The sequence below is a fragment of the Moschus berezovskii genome, chromosome 8 (genome assembly GCF_049115385.1).
Source record: "Moschus berezovskii isolate FMDL1 chromosome 8, NW_MosBer_1.0, whole genome shotgun sequence".
In the NCBI taxonomy this organism is placed as follows: Eukaryota; Metazoa; Chordata; class Mammalia; order Artiodactyla; family Moschidae; genus Moschus; species Moschus berezovskii.
The window spans coordinates 15,053,117-15,065,522 of record NC_142467.1 but is presented as its reverse complement, the minus strand read 5'-3'; the positions used below and the strand labels follow the sequence as shown (position 1 = coordinate 15,065,522).

General features: G+C 40.5%; 1 long non-coding RNA gene across 1 annotated transcript; it reads left to right on the top strand.

Moving 5' to 3' along the window:
* The first annotated feature begins 4,567 nt into the window (after window positions 1-4,567).
* Window positions 4,568-10,937, top strand: LOC148777021 (uncharacterized). Its single transcript, XR_016037956.1, has 2 exons — window positions 4,568-4,721; window positions 10,166-10,937. It is a non-coding gene; the product is annotated as an uncharacterized LOC148777021 (long non-coding RNA).
* Window positions 10,938-12,406: the final 1,469 nt, after the last annotated feature.

The following is a 12,406-nucleotide window of genomic DNA, read 5'->3' as shown; positions in this document are numbered from 1 at the left end:
TTTTAAAACCTGAAGTTCTAAATAGCTTCATGTATAACTTGAATAAATGTGTAACTTGAAGTTGTATTTGTAAACATCAGTTATATTGGATGAAGGAGAACTGCTTATTGAAATTCAAGTAAAGCCAGATAGTATGGATTAGTCCAGACCTCAGATACCATCAGTTTGCCGGTGCCTCTATAAAAATGTAGGTAATCTGAAGCTATAATAATAGTAGACATTTAATATCCAGTTTATTAAGGGGTGATTATGCATTAATATTATGTCTTTTTCAAGTATTATCCTTTAATAGGAATACTGATAAAACCCAAGAGTGTTGAGGTCAGTTTATTGGGTAGAATTTAACAGATAGAGCAAGTGTGTCTAAAGCTGAAGAGAGAACACTTGGTCTGTTAAGAGAAGGCTAGAGGAGAAGGAAAGGATACCAACTGCAGAAGTGTCCATATCTAAGGGAGGAAGCTGACTGTGCATTCATGTATCAAGACCTGCTTGGCTGTATTAACACTTGATCAGATTCCTGATTTCCTAATCAACTCCACTCCCTGATGATACTAAGCTATAAATACATAGAAGAGAGTCACTGAATAAATGCATATCATTTATGATAAAAAACCAAAGGTATGGTTTTTCCAGTGCTTTCTAATTCTGGATGAGCATCAGATCTTTGGGGAGCTTTTAAAAATGCAGATACCAAACCTCACGTCAGACCTACTGAACCATAATTTCTGGTGGGGGAGCCCTGGGGGGAATCTGTATTTTCATAAAACTCCATTGATTCTAATGATCTAATGATTTGTGAGCCATGGTGTCTTGTTAGGTGACAGGTGTTCCAGAGGCAAGAGCTGGATTAGAGAACAATGGTATATCAGCACAAGAGGCAAGTCCAGGGCAGTGGTTCCTAGAGTCTGATCTTTACGGACCGTTACAGCTCTTCAAGAAATAGAATTCATCAACATAGGATGGCTAACTTTCTAGTAAAACCAACCAACCAACCAAGAAAACTAGTATCCTTCTAGTTTCATTTAAAACAAAAATTTCAGAAGGACCTGGGCAGATCACGATATAGGAAGAAAGTACTAGAATCTTTTAGAGGGAATGAACTTAGTCATTTTTCTCCTTTCCCCATTTTTCCTCAGCCTGTGGCGTCATTTGGCATGTCACCCTTTGAGAGGCAACAATGTAGGGCGTGTAGAGTTCCATATGATCTCCCAACATGCTGCTCCACTGCTGGACAGGGTCAAAAGGCTCATAGCTGAGTTAGGGACTCTACTTCTGACTGGTGGAGGAGAGGCTCTGAAAAGAGAATGTGGTTGGTGCGGTAGGGTGCAGACGTACCTTGGGTGATACAGGATCTGTGAGCAGTTGTTTGGGAAACTGGCTCTCCAGCTATAGAAGAAAAACTTGTGGGTCCCCAAATACTGCATTGAAATGCATGAACAGCTGTCATTTATAATAATCCTTGTTGTGCCAGAGGGCAGACCTGTGGGAGTCAGCCACCCGCAGACCCATTTCAGTTTAAAGTAAACAAAAGTTTTCTGACAGACCTTTCCAGTAGATGTTAACAAACTACATTGAGACGGGATTATCTCCTCTGGAAGAGCTCAGAACACGTCTGAATAACAAATTTTTAGAAATGTGATAAATTAGGAGTTTGGGATTAACATATACACGTTACTATGTATAAAATAGGTGAAAAACAAGGACCTTACTCTGTAGCACGGTAGTATTATAAGATAGTATGATGGAAAACAATCTGAAAAAGAATATATATATATATATATGCATATAACTGAATAATTTTGCTATATACTTGAAACTAACACTTATAAATTAACAATATTTCAAATTAAAAAAAACAAAATGTGAATAAAAGTGTTCTGGTCTAAGTTGGAAGCTGGATGAAAATCACTGTGAAGCCTGGAAGGCCTTAACAACTTGGAAAGCCTTTTAAACAAGTAGAGATTCCTGGATCTCTGCTTAGATCCATTAAAACAGAAACTCTCTGAATGGGACTAAGGAATCTGTGTGTTTAATAGGTACCCCAGGAGATCGTAAGTTTAATTGCCTGCTGCTGTGGAAAACAATTATGTGAAGTGAACTCCCGACATCTTGAAGCATCTGTGATGAAAGATTCTACAAAATTCATAGAAAGAGCACTTTTTAATGGCATTAGCATTTGAATATCTATGAAATATGGACATGTAAAAATGTCAAACAGAAAACATGTTTGTGCCAAAATTTTTAATTTATAGGGATTAGTGTTTCATTCTTTCCAATTTCAAATAACCTATTAGTTTAAAATGGTAGTAAATATATGTTTATTTTTGCGGAAGAGGACTTTAATTGGGACTTTTGTTATTTTGAAATAATTTTTCCTTTTTGTGAGTATTTCATTTTATTATAGCTTGAGTGACTGTCTCAGTAATACCATTATGAAGGCAGGCTGGAAGAGTAGCCCAAAGGTCCTCTGAGTAGTTTTTAGAGCCTAGTCTGATCTCTTTTGAGGGTTTTTTTTTTTTTTTCTATTGAGTTTCTATTCCAGTCGTCTCTGTATAGATGATCTAAAAGGCTTTCAACTGTTGACAAGAGGCTAGGCCTTAAATTACAGGTATAAGAAACTAGATAGATGCCATCAATCAATTGAATATATAAACATTGCTCAATTTTTTTTTGAAAGTCTAACCCTTGAGAAAATTTTTTCTAATATCTTTTGAGCTGTTCAATGTCTTAGAAATGTTTCTCATAAATATATTTTCCTTTTCTTAGCATCTAGACTCTATCTGAATATTATTCATTTATATATTCAGCAGAAACCTAGTGGGAGCTAACTTTATGCCAGGCACAAGGCTAGGTATTGGGTAAACAAGACCCCTGCTCTTAGGAAGCTATGTTCTGATTAAAGGAAAGAGATAAAAAGCTTGTGGGTAAGTATATAAGAATTTCAGCTACTGACAAATGTTATAAGGAAAATCAAAGGGATCAGAGAACTGTTGGGGGACTCTTCTTTAGATGGGGTGGTTTGGAAAAGGAGGTGATATTTGAGCCAAGACTTGAGGAGTTGTAAGAGAAAAGCTTCTGGGAGACTGTATCCGGTTCAAAGGTCCTGAGATCAGAATAAGCCGAGGAATTGAGAGGTTAGTGTAGTACCATTGTAATGAAAGCTTTTGGGGGAGGGGACAAAAGGCAGTTAAAAAAAAAAAGGCAAGGGCTAGATAATGCAGAATCTTACAGGCCGTGACAGGAGTTTGAATGTATTCTAAATGTGATGGGTTCTAATCAGGCAGTGACGTTGTTGTTGGTGTTCAGTCGCTCAGTCACGTCCGACTCATTGCAATCCTATGTATGACTACAGCAAGCCTGTCCATCACCATCTCCTGGAGCCTGCTCAAACTCATGTCCATTGAGCCAGCGATGCCATCCAACCATCTCATTCTCTGCCGTCCCCTTCTCCTGCCTTCAATCTTTCCCAGCATCAGGGTCTTTTTACTTTTGTATTTTACAGAGATAACTCCAGCTCTGTGTAGAGAAGAGACCACAGTCAGTTAAGAGTGGAATGAAGAACAGCTTGAAGGCTGTTGCATTAGTTCAGTTTAGAGATGATGCCTGGTTGTTAGAAAAAAGCTTTTGACTGAGGGAATGTGTGTGAAAATTACATATATGCCCCATTCAATAGACATTCGCAATCAATAAGGTCACATGTTTGACTCGTACAACTTGATTCTTGAGTTTGCATTTTTCAGCCTTGATGTTCACATGTCTCGCAAATATCATCAGTTTCATTTCTACCTGCTCTTAGCTTACTACTGCCTAAGTTGAGAATCACTGGGTTAGACCATGAACAAGAAAACTTGGTCTTTGTAGGCCAAATATGTGTATCCCAGTTAAAATCCAGAGACCAATACTCAGTTTTTTCTGCCACTTCCGTTTTTCTCCCCACAGGCTCCTTCCTCTTAGTTTCTACCTCCTAATTTCTGTCCCCAGAGGAACACAGCTGCCCAACTGCTCCCCTTCTCATCTTACTCTAAAAGACACACAGATCTTAATTTTTATCCTGTCATTTTGAGGGATTTACTTTTTGTATATGGAGGAACACAGAGATTAATATAAATAAAAATGAAGGAAACACCTTACTTTATTCCACTAAAGGAAGATGAACAAGTTACCTTTCCTTTTCATTAAGCCATAGGTAGAGCTGAAAGGGGTGGGGACACAATTTGAATACTTTTTTTTAAAAAAGGAAAGTAATATGTTGACCTGACAGTTGATAAGAATATAATAAAATCTAATGTTTATTGAGTGATTGTTATGTGGCAACCATTGTTGCCCAGGGTTTTCTTGGATTGATTCTCTTATTGTTATCCCTCTTCACAGATGAGGAAACTGAGGTTTGGAACTATTAAGTGATTGGTTCAAGGCCCCATAGAGCAGTGGTCACCAGGGACCAGTTTTGTGGAAGACAATTTTTCCACTGACCGGGGTAGCGGAATGGTTTGGGGATGATTCAAGGACATTGCATTTCTTTATTTATTCTGTTATTCCATCAGCTCCACCTCAGATCATCAGGCATTAGATCCTGGAGGTTGGGAACCCGGCCACAGACTGAGAGGGGTCACCCAGGATTTTCTCTTCTTTAGGCTGTGCTGCCTCTCCATGCGAGAGGACTTTGGGATCTGCAGAGAAAGGAGCCTTTGCAGGTGTGGTGCTGAAGACCCATTTACCAGGTAGGTGTCCTGTTTTCCTGACTTCCCGTGTGGCCCTGGCTCCTCCTTCAGGGTCTCTGTGAGGTCACCTCTGGGCCTTGTTTCAGCCCCACTTTGCTCTACCTATCCTTCCCTTGGGTCTTTATTGATAAGTATCTCTTTCATCATCTGGCTGCCAAAATGAAAAGAAACATTTCTCCTCTCCTTATCCCTGAATTTCCGACTCAGATGGTCCAATACTCATTTGTTTCACCAGCTGCCGTCTGCTTCTCTGTGGGTGCTCTCGTTATGTCTGAAGCAGGGACCAGGAGAGTAGAGCTCCCTAAGCTATGGGGACACAACGCTTTCCTCTCTGTGGTTTGTCCCCTTGGGTGTTGGGACATTCATTTATCAGCTTGTCACTCTCATAGGTATACTTCTGCTCACAGCAGGCTCCAGGAGATTACTTGTCTTGCTACTGAATTTTCTTTATATGTTTTTTTTTTAAGTATGTATAAAATTATAGTCTTGAGCTTTCCTTTTTCATACACAAACTAATCATTATGAAACCCAATAATGATCCCTGAGGGAAAAACCACATGGAGCAAAAGGGCTCAGACGTGGAGTGAGGGTGTTGGACAACAGACATCATTCTGGGACCGTGGACACAATTCTTTCCGGGGGGTCGGTGCACTGCATTTTTATGACTTGAAGCTATTTTTCAGGGTATTACGCCATAGTTTCCACAGAGCACAATTGTGTGCTGTAAGGTCCATTTTGCATGCTCTATATCAGTCGTGAGTCTGAAATTGCAAGGCTTGAGCATCATGTATTATTGATCCAATGTTTTGACTTTAACACAGGAGAGGGGAACACTTAAAGGACCAGAAAATTCAGAAGCACTTCATGAGATAAAAGGACTGATTTTCTGTAATCTCTTTGACAAAAATGCTTTAACAGTTTATTCTTATAGGTGGTGTGACTACAGGGCAAGTTAACTTGATTATTTGCTTTTGAATATAAGAAAGGAGTGTGAGGGAGAAGCTTCTTTTAAATTTGAGATATAAGTATGATTTCTATCCCACAAAACAGAAGATGGGTGTACCTCAATATCTTACTTTTGAGAGACAGATTTTGGCATTTCGGTCTTAAAGGCAGAGCATCCCTGTTCTTGGGCCAAAATCAGAACAAGGAATGTTCTGGCTTCTCTGCCTCTAGGAAAAGAGGAAGAAAGTCTCACTTTTTATCTTCTAGCAGAATCTGTTCTTAAGAAAGCCTCAAGTACTTGTTTATACTAAAGTGAAAATGATGAACACTGCTTAAAATACCATCTCTCTCTCCCAAAGAATGATATAGTTTCACAAGGATCAAATCTTTGGGTGAAAGAGTGGAAAGTCCTCCCAATTATTGATTTATGTATTTGTTTGTCTGTTTACTTCTTTCTAAAAATTTATTTTGTACTTTGTTCTGAAAGAGAGATTTAAGGCCATGCCTCATATGATTAAAAACATTAAAAATAAATAATTGAGAATATTAGGATTACTCTAATATTGAGAATTTGGTGCTTTAGGGACACATGGAAAGGACTCTGTTTCGTTAGAGTTGTCGTTGTGTGTTAGTTGCTCAGTTGTGTCTGACTCTTTGTGACCCCATGGACTGTAGCCGGCCAGGCTCCTTGGTCCATGGAATTCTCCAGGCAAGAATACTGGAGTGGGTTGCCATTTCCTTCTCCAAGAATTGTTGTTAGAAATTCTTATTTTATCTTGAAATCTTACTGGGGCAAGGAGTGGGGTGAATTTATTAACTCCCTTATAGCAGATTAGCTTTTTAGCACGTTTAGGATAATTTTTGGTGAAAAGTTAGTGTTTCTTAAACTCTCACCTTGCTTGGGGCATTTAGTATGGTTTACTATTCTAAGGTCAGTTCTTTGAAAGTCTTCTCGTTGGTTATTGTTTAACTTCCCTTTAAACAGCTTAATCTTCCAAGGAAGGTACAAAGTTCAGTTAATGTTTCTATTGTTCCCAATTATGATAGCATATAAGACCATTGGATAACTACAAATGCCTCCTAAAACAAAAAATTCATATGTCAAACAATTAGCCTGACTCTGGATATCAGCATTATGCAGGGTAATCCTGCACTCACAGGAAAATGCTGCCATGTCAATGAAATGTTTGTATAGATAAATCGTCTGTGTTCCATACTAGCTCTGTGCTTCAGTCCTGACTTCCACCGCCTCCTCCTGCCCCTGTTGCTCTCCTTACAAGGACAGGATGTCACAGGAGATCAAATACTCCCCTAGAGGGGTCCAGAAAGGAGAAAGTGGTAGATCTCCTCCTTTCTAGGGGTGTGTCTATTTTGCAATTCATCAAGGAGGAGGATTGCTTAGGATCCAGAATTCAAACTCAGTACAGGGGTTTAGTTTTTTTCCCCCCTTTTTAAAAGTAGAGGAAAACAGAGCCCTAGGAAACTTGAGTTAAAAGTGCTGCAAGTACCAAGCAGAAGGAGATTGTGGTTCCCTTGCCAGTCTTCCCAGAACCTAGAACAGTGCCCGCCTATGTATATGTTCAGTAAATTCTTGTGAATGTGTAATGAAATCTTCCTTCTGAAATCTCGTTTCTAAATGTCAATGTAATAGGAGCTCTGAGGTACTTTCCAGGTACAAGAAATCCTTCAATTCCTACCCTGCTGATTGACTGAAGATAAGCCAGCATTGACTCTTTATACTGTGTTGGTCAAGGGTGCTCAGCTCTGAAATCAAGTTACTTGGATTCAACTGGTACCTTCACCACTGTCTAACTGTGTAAATATGGGGAAATTGCAGAGCTACTCTAGAACTGAATTTCCTCAGTTACAAAAGGGGTGGTTAGGAGAGGGAATGGATGTATTAAGTGCACAGCACTAGACACCCACTGTGCTTAGTTGCTCAGTTGTGTTCGACTCTTTGTGACCCTACAGACTGCAGCCTGCCAGGCTCCTCTGTCCATGGGGATTCTCCAGGCAAGAATACTGGAGTGGGTTGCCATGTCTTCTTCCAGGGATCTTCCCAACCCACGTCTCCCACATTGCAGATGGATTCTTTACTGACTGAGCCACCAGGGAAGCCCAGACACCCACTGCCTGATAAATATTGGCCAGCAGCCTACAGTAGTAGCCCTAGGCCCAGGAGAGCTCAAGTCCTATGACCTAAAAGGAAAACTCTTTTTGGCGAGAAATAATAGGAGCTCCCAGGGGTTTAAAGACAGATTGACAGCTACCATGACTTTTCAAGGTTGATAATAATTAAAAAATCATTGTCAAGAATTGCTTTCAAGAAACAAGTAGTCTACTATCGAAAGGTTTTGAGTCAGGAATATATATTGGTGGATTTCTTTCTTCAAAGAGATTTTTAGAATTATTTCCAATAAAATAGAGTTTATGGGTCTAAAAAAATAACATTTAAAAACCTTAAATATGAGATTTTGTTTAGAAGTTACTTTTCATTAACAAATATGTCATTCATTCAGCAAGTACTTACTAAACTACTATATCTCAAGCATTGTATTTGGTGCTAGTGAGAAAAAAGTAAAAAAAAAAAAAGTATGGTGCTTTTTCTTAATAAGTTTAGAGAAATATTCATATAAACAATGCCCTTCAAAGTCATTATCCTGAGATCCTATACATTTGTTCCAATATTGCTGCTGTTGCTCTCAACACCTTCAAACAACTTTTGGGCAAGGCCCAAGCCCCACAAAAACAGCAGTGGTCTCTACTTTTGGAAGGATCAATATTCAACTGACATTAAAACACCCCAAATTTCCTTTATTGGTTGGTTATTGCCATAGTTCAGAAATCTCCAGGCACCCACTCATCCCCACCACTAGTCTCCCCTATTGGACCCCCTAGAAGGACTCACAGTACTGCCACTAAAGAGTTAGTGTTTGGATCTTGGTCAAAGTCCTCCAGTACCTTGCTCATGACATCTGTTTTGATTGATCTGTGCCCTGCCATACCTGTTGCTGAGTATCTAATATATCACCCCTAATGGCATCACTGACTCGATGGACATGAGTTCGCGTGAACTCCGGGAGTTGGTGATGGACAGGGAGGCCTGGTGTGCTGTGATTCATGGGGTCGCAGAGTTGGACACAACTGAGCAACTGAACTGAACTGAACTGAACTGAATTTAGTGTCACATTGAAAGTAAAAGTGAAAGTGGTAGTCACTCAGTTGTGTCTGACTCTTTGAAACCCCATGGACTGCAGCCCACCAGTCTCCTCTGTCCATGGAATTCCCCTGGCAAGACTACTGGAGTGGGTATTCATTTCCTTCTCCAGGGGATCCTCCTGACCCCGGGACTGAACCCAGATCTCCCGCATTGCAGGCGGATTCTTTACCATTTGAGCTACCCGGGAAGCCCATAGTGTCACATTACATTTAGTATCACATTGCATTTCCCCTAATCCAGGTGCTCAGTGGGTAAAGAATCTGCCTGCAATGCAGGGGCCACACGAGACACCGGTTTGATCCCTGGATTGGGAAGATCTGTTAGAGGAAGGCATGGCAACTCATTCCATTTTTCCTGGCTGAAGAATCCCATGGACAGAGGAGCCTGGTGGGCTACAGTCCAGAGGGTTGCAAAGAGTCATAAATGACTGAAGCAACTGAGCACGCACACAATTCTGTCACATTCACTGTTTTTATTTTTTTTTAACCTGGTGCACTTAGGACCCCATCTCCTACTCTAGATTACCTGACTTTAAAGGGCAATGCTTTGCCATCTTTAAAGACATTTATTTTTTTAAAAAGGAACAGAGTAAGATCAAGTCCAAAAGAGAGGTCCTAAGATTGTTCTGAAAAAAGGCAAACCTCATCAAGGTTTGTCTGAGGTGTCCCAAGGTGACTGCTCAGAGGAGATGACATCCATTTCCTATGTAAAGTCTGGTGCTTTTATGAACCAAAAGAATTATATCAGGCCAATTCCTTAAAGTCACATCTTGCATATTAGATGAATGTCTGCTTTTAGAAAGGTTGTATTTAAAAGTCATAAACCTCACTTAGGAGCATTATTAAAACCTAGCATATTTTTTCCAGCTAACAAAATGTTAGCATAAAGGGATATGATATGCATTTTGGACTTCCTAATACCCAGATATAAAAATAAAATAACTGAATATTTTTTCCAGTGCCAATGACAATGTGATCCAGAATCAATCAAAATTGTATGGTGTGGCACAATCATAGAGAAAGGAAAAGCTTTTGTTTCCAGGAATGTGAATTCATAAACATGTATTGTTATAAAATATGCTGATTTTTAAAAGGAGAATTAATATGAGGGAATCTAAATTTATATTTACTTTGTTAAATGACACTCAAAAAACAAAAATGCCAATCGACAAAATAAAACAAAAAAGACTTTGTGAGGATAAAATTATTTAATGATTGGTGGGACACAATTTTGAAAGGGATGAGTATATGATACTTGTGCCAATGGCAATTTCCTTTAGGTCTCATAGCCTATAAAGTTGATAAATGGTGACGGCGGCGCAGACGCGGGAGAGGCCGGCCCCGGCGGCGCAGACGCGGGAGAGGCCGGCCGCGGCGCAACAGACCAGGCAAAGAGGCGCGGCCAAGAGGAGCTACCCTACGCCTGAGGCCAGGGCCGGCGGCCGAGAGGAGCTACCCAACATCCAACAGGCGGTGGCTGCGTGGGCGCCGGAGGGCCAAGAGGAGCTACTCCACCTTCAAGGTCAGGAGGGGCGGCCTTGAGGAGATACCCCTCGTCCAAGGTAAGGTACAGCAGCTACACTTTGCTGGAGCGGCTGTGAAGAGATTTTCCACGCCCAAGGTAAGAGAAACCCAAATAAGATGGTAGGTATTGCGAGGGGGCATCAGAGGGCAGACGCACTGAAATCATAATCACAGGAAATTAGTTGATCTGATCACATGGACCACAGCCGAATGTGGTCCACTGGAGAAGGGAATGGCAAACCACAACATATACTCGCCTTGAGAACCCCATGAACAGTATCAAAGGGCAAAATGATAGGCTACTGAATGAGGAATTCCCCAGGTCGGTAGGTGCCCAGTATGCTACTGGAGATCAGTGGAGAAGTAACTCTAGAAGGAATAAAGGGACCGAGCAAAAGCAAAACCAGTATCCAGTTGTGGATGTGACTGGTGATAGAAGCAAGGTCCGATGCTGTAAAGAGCAATATTGCATAGGAACCTGGAATCTTAGGTCCATGAATCAAGGCAAATTGGAAGTGGTCAAACAGGAGATGGCAAGAGTGAACATAGACATTCTAGGAATCAGTGAATTAAAATGGACTGGAATGGGTGAATTTAACTCAGATGACCATTATATCTACTACTGTGGGCAGGAATCCCTTAGAAGAAATGGAGTAGCCATCATGGTCAACAAAAGAGTCCGAAATGCAGTACTTGGATGCAATCTTAAAAACGACAGAATGATTTCTGTTCGTTTCCAAGGCAAACCATTCAGTATTACAGTAATCCAAGTCTATGCCCCAACCAGTAACACTGAAGAAGCCGAAGTTGAACGGTTCTATGAAGACCTACAAGACCTTTTAGAACTAACACCCAAAAAAGATGTCCTTTTCACTATAGGGGACTGGAATGCAAAAGTAGGAAGTCAAGAAACACCTGGAGTAACAAGCAAATTTGGCCTTGGAGCACGGAATGAAGCAGGGCAAAGGCTAATAGACTTTTGTCAAGAGAACGCACTGGTCATAGCAAACACCCTCTTCCAACAACACAAGAGAAGACTCTACACATGGACATCACCAGATGGTCAACACCGAAATCAGATTGATTATGTTCTTTGCAGCCAAAGATGGAGAAGCTGTATACAGTTAGCAAAAACAAGACCAGGAGCTGACTGTGGCTCATATCATGAACTCCTTATTGCCAAATTCAGACTGAAATTGAAGAAAGTAGGGAAAACCACTAGACCATTCAGATATGACCTAAATCAAATCCCTTATGATTATACAGTGGAAGTGAGGAATAGATTTAAGGGACTAGATCTGATAGAGTGCCTGATGAACTCTGGACGGAGGTTCATGACATTGTATAGGAGACAGGGACCAAGACCATCCCCATAAGAAAGGAATGCAAAAAAGCAAAATGGCTGTCTGAGGAGGCCTTACAAATAGCTGTGAAAAGAAGAGAAGCAAAAAGCAAAGGAGAAAAGCAAAGATATAAGCATCTGAATGCAGAGTTCCAAAGAATAGCAAGGAGAGATAAGAAAGCCTTCCTCAGTGATCAATGCAAAGAAATAGAGGAAAACAACAGAAAAGGAAAAACAAGAGATCTAATTAGAGATTCCAAGGGAACATTTCATGCAAAGATGGGCTCGATAAAGGACAGAAATGGTATGGACCTAAGAGAAGCAGAAGATATTAAGAAGAAGTGGTAAGAATACACAGAAGAACTGTACAAAAAAGATCTTCAGGACCAAGATAGTCACGATAATGTGATCACTGACCTAGAGCTAGACATCTTGGAATGTGAAGTCAAGTGGGCCTTAGAGAGCATCACTACGAACAAAGCTAGTGGTGGTGATGGAATTCTAGTTGAGCTGTTTCAAATCTTTAAAGATGATATTGTGAAAGTGCTGCACTCAATATGCCAGCAAATTTGGAAAACTCAGCAGTGGCCACAGGACTGGAAAAGGTCAGTCTTCATTCCAATCCCAAAGAAAGGCAATGTCAAAGAATGCTCAA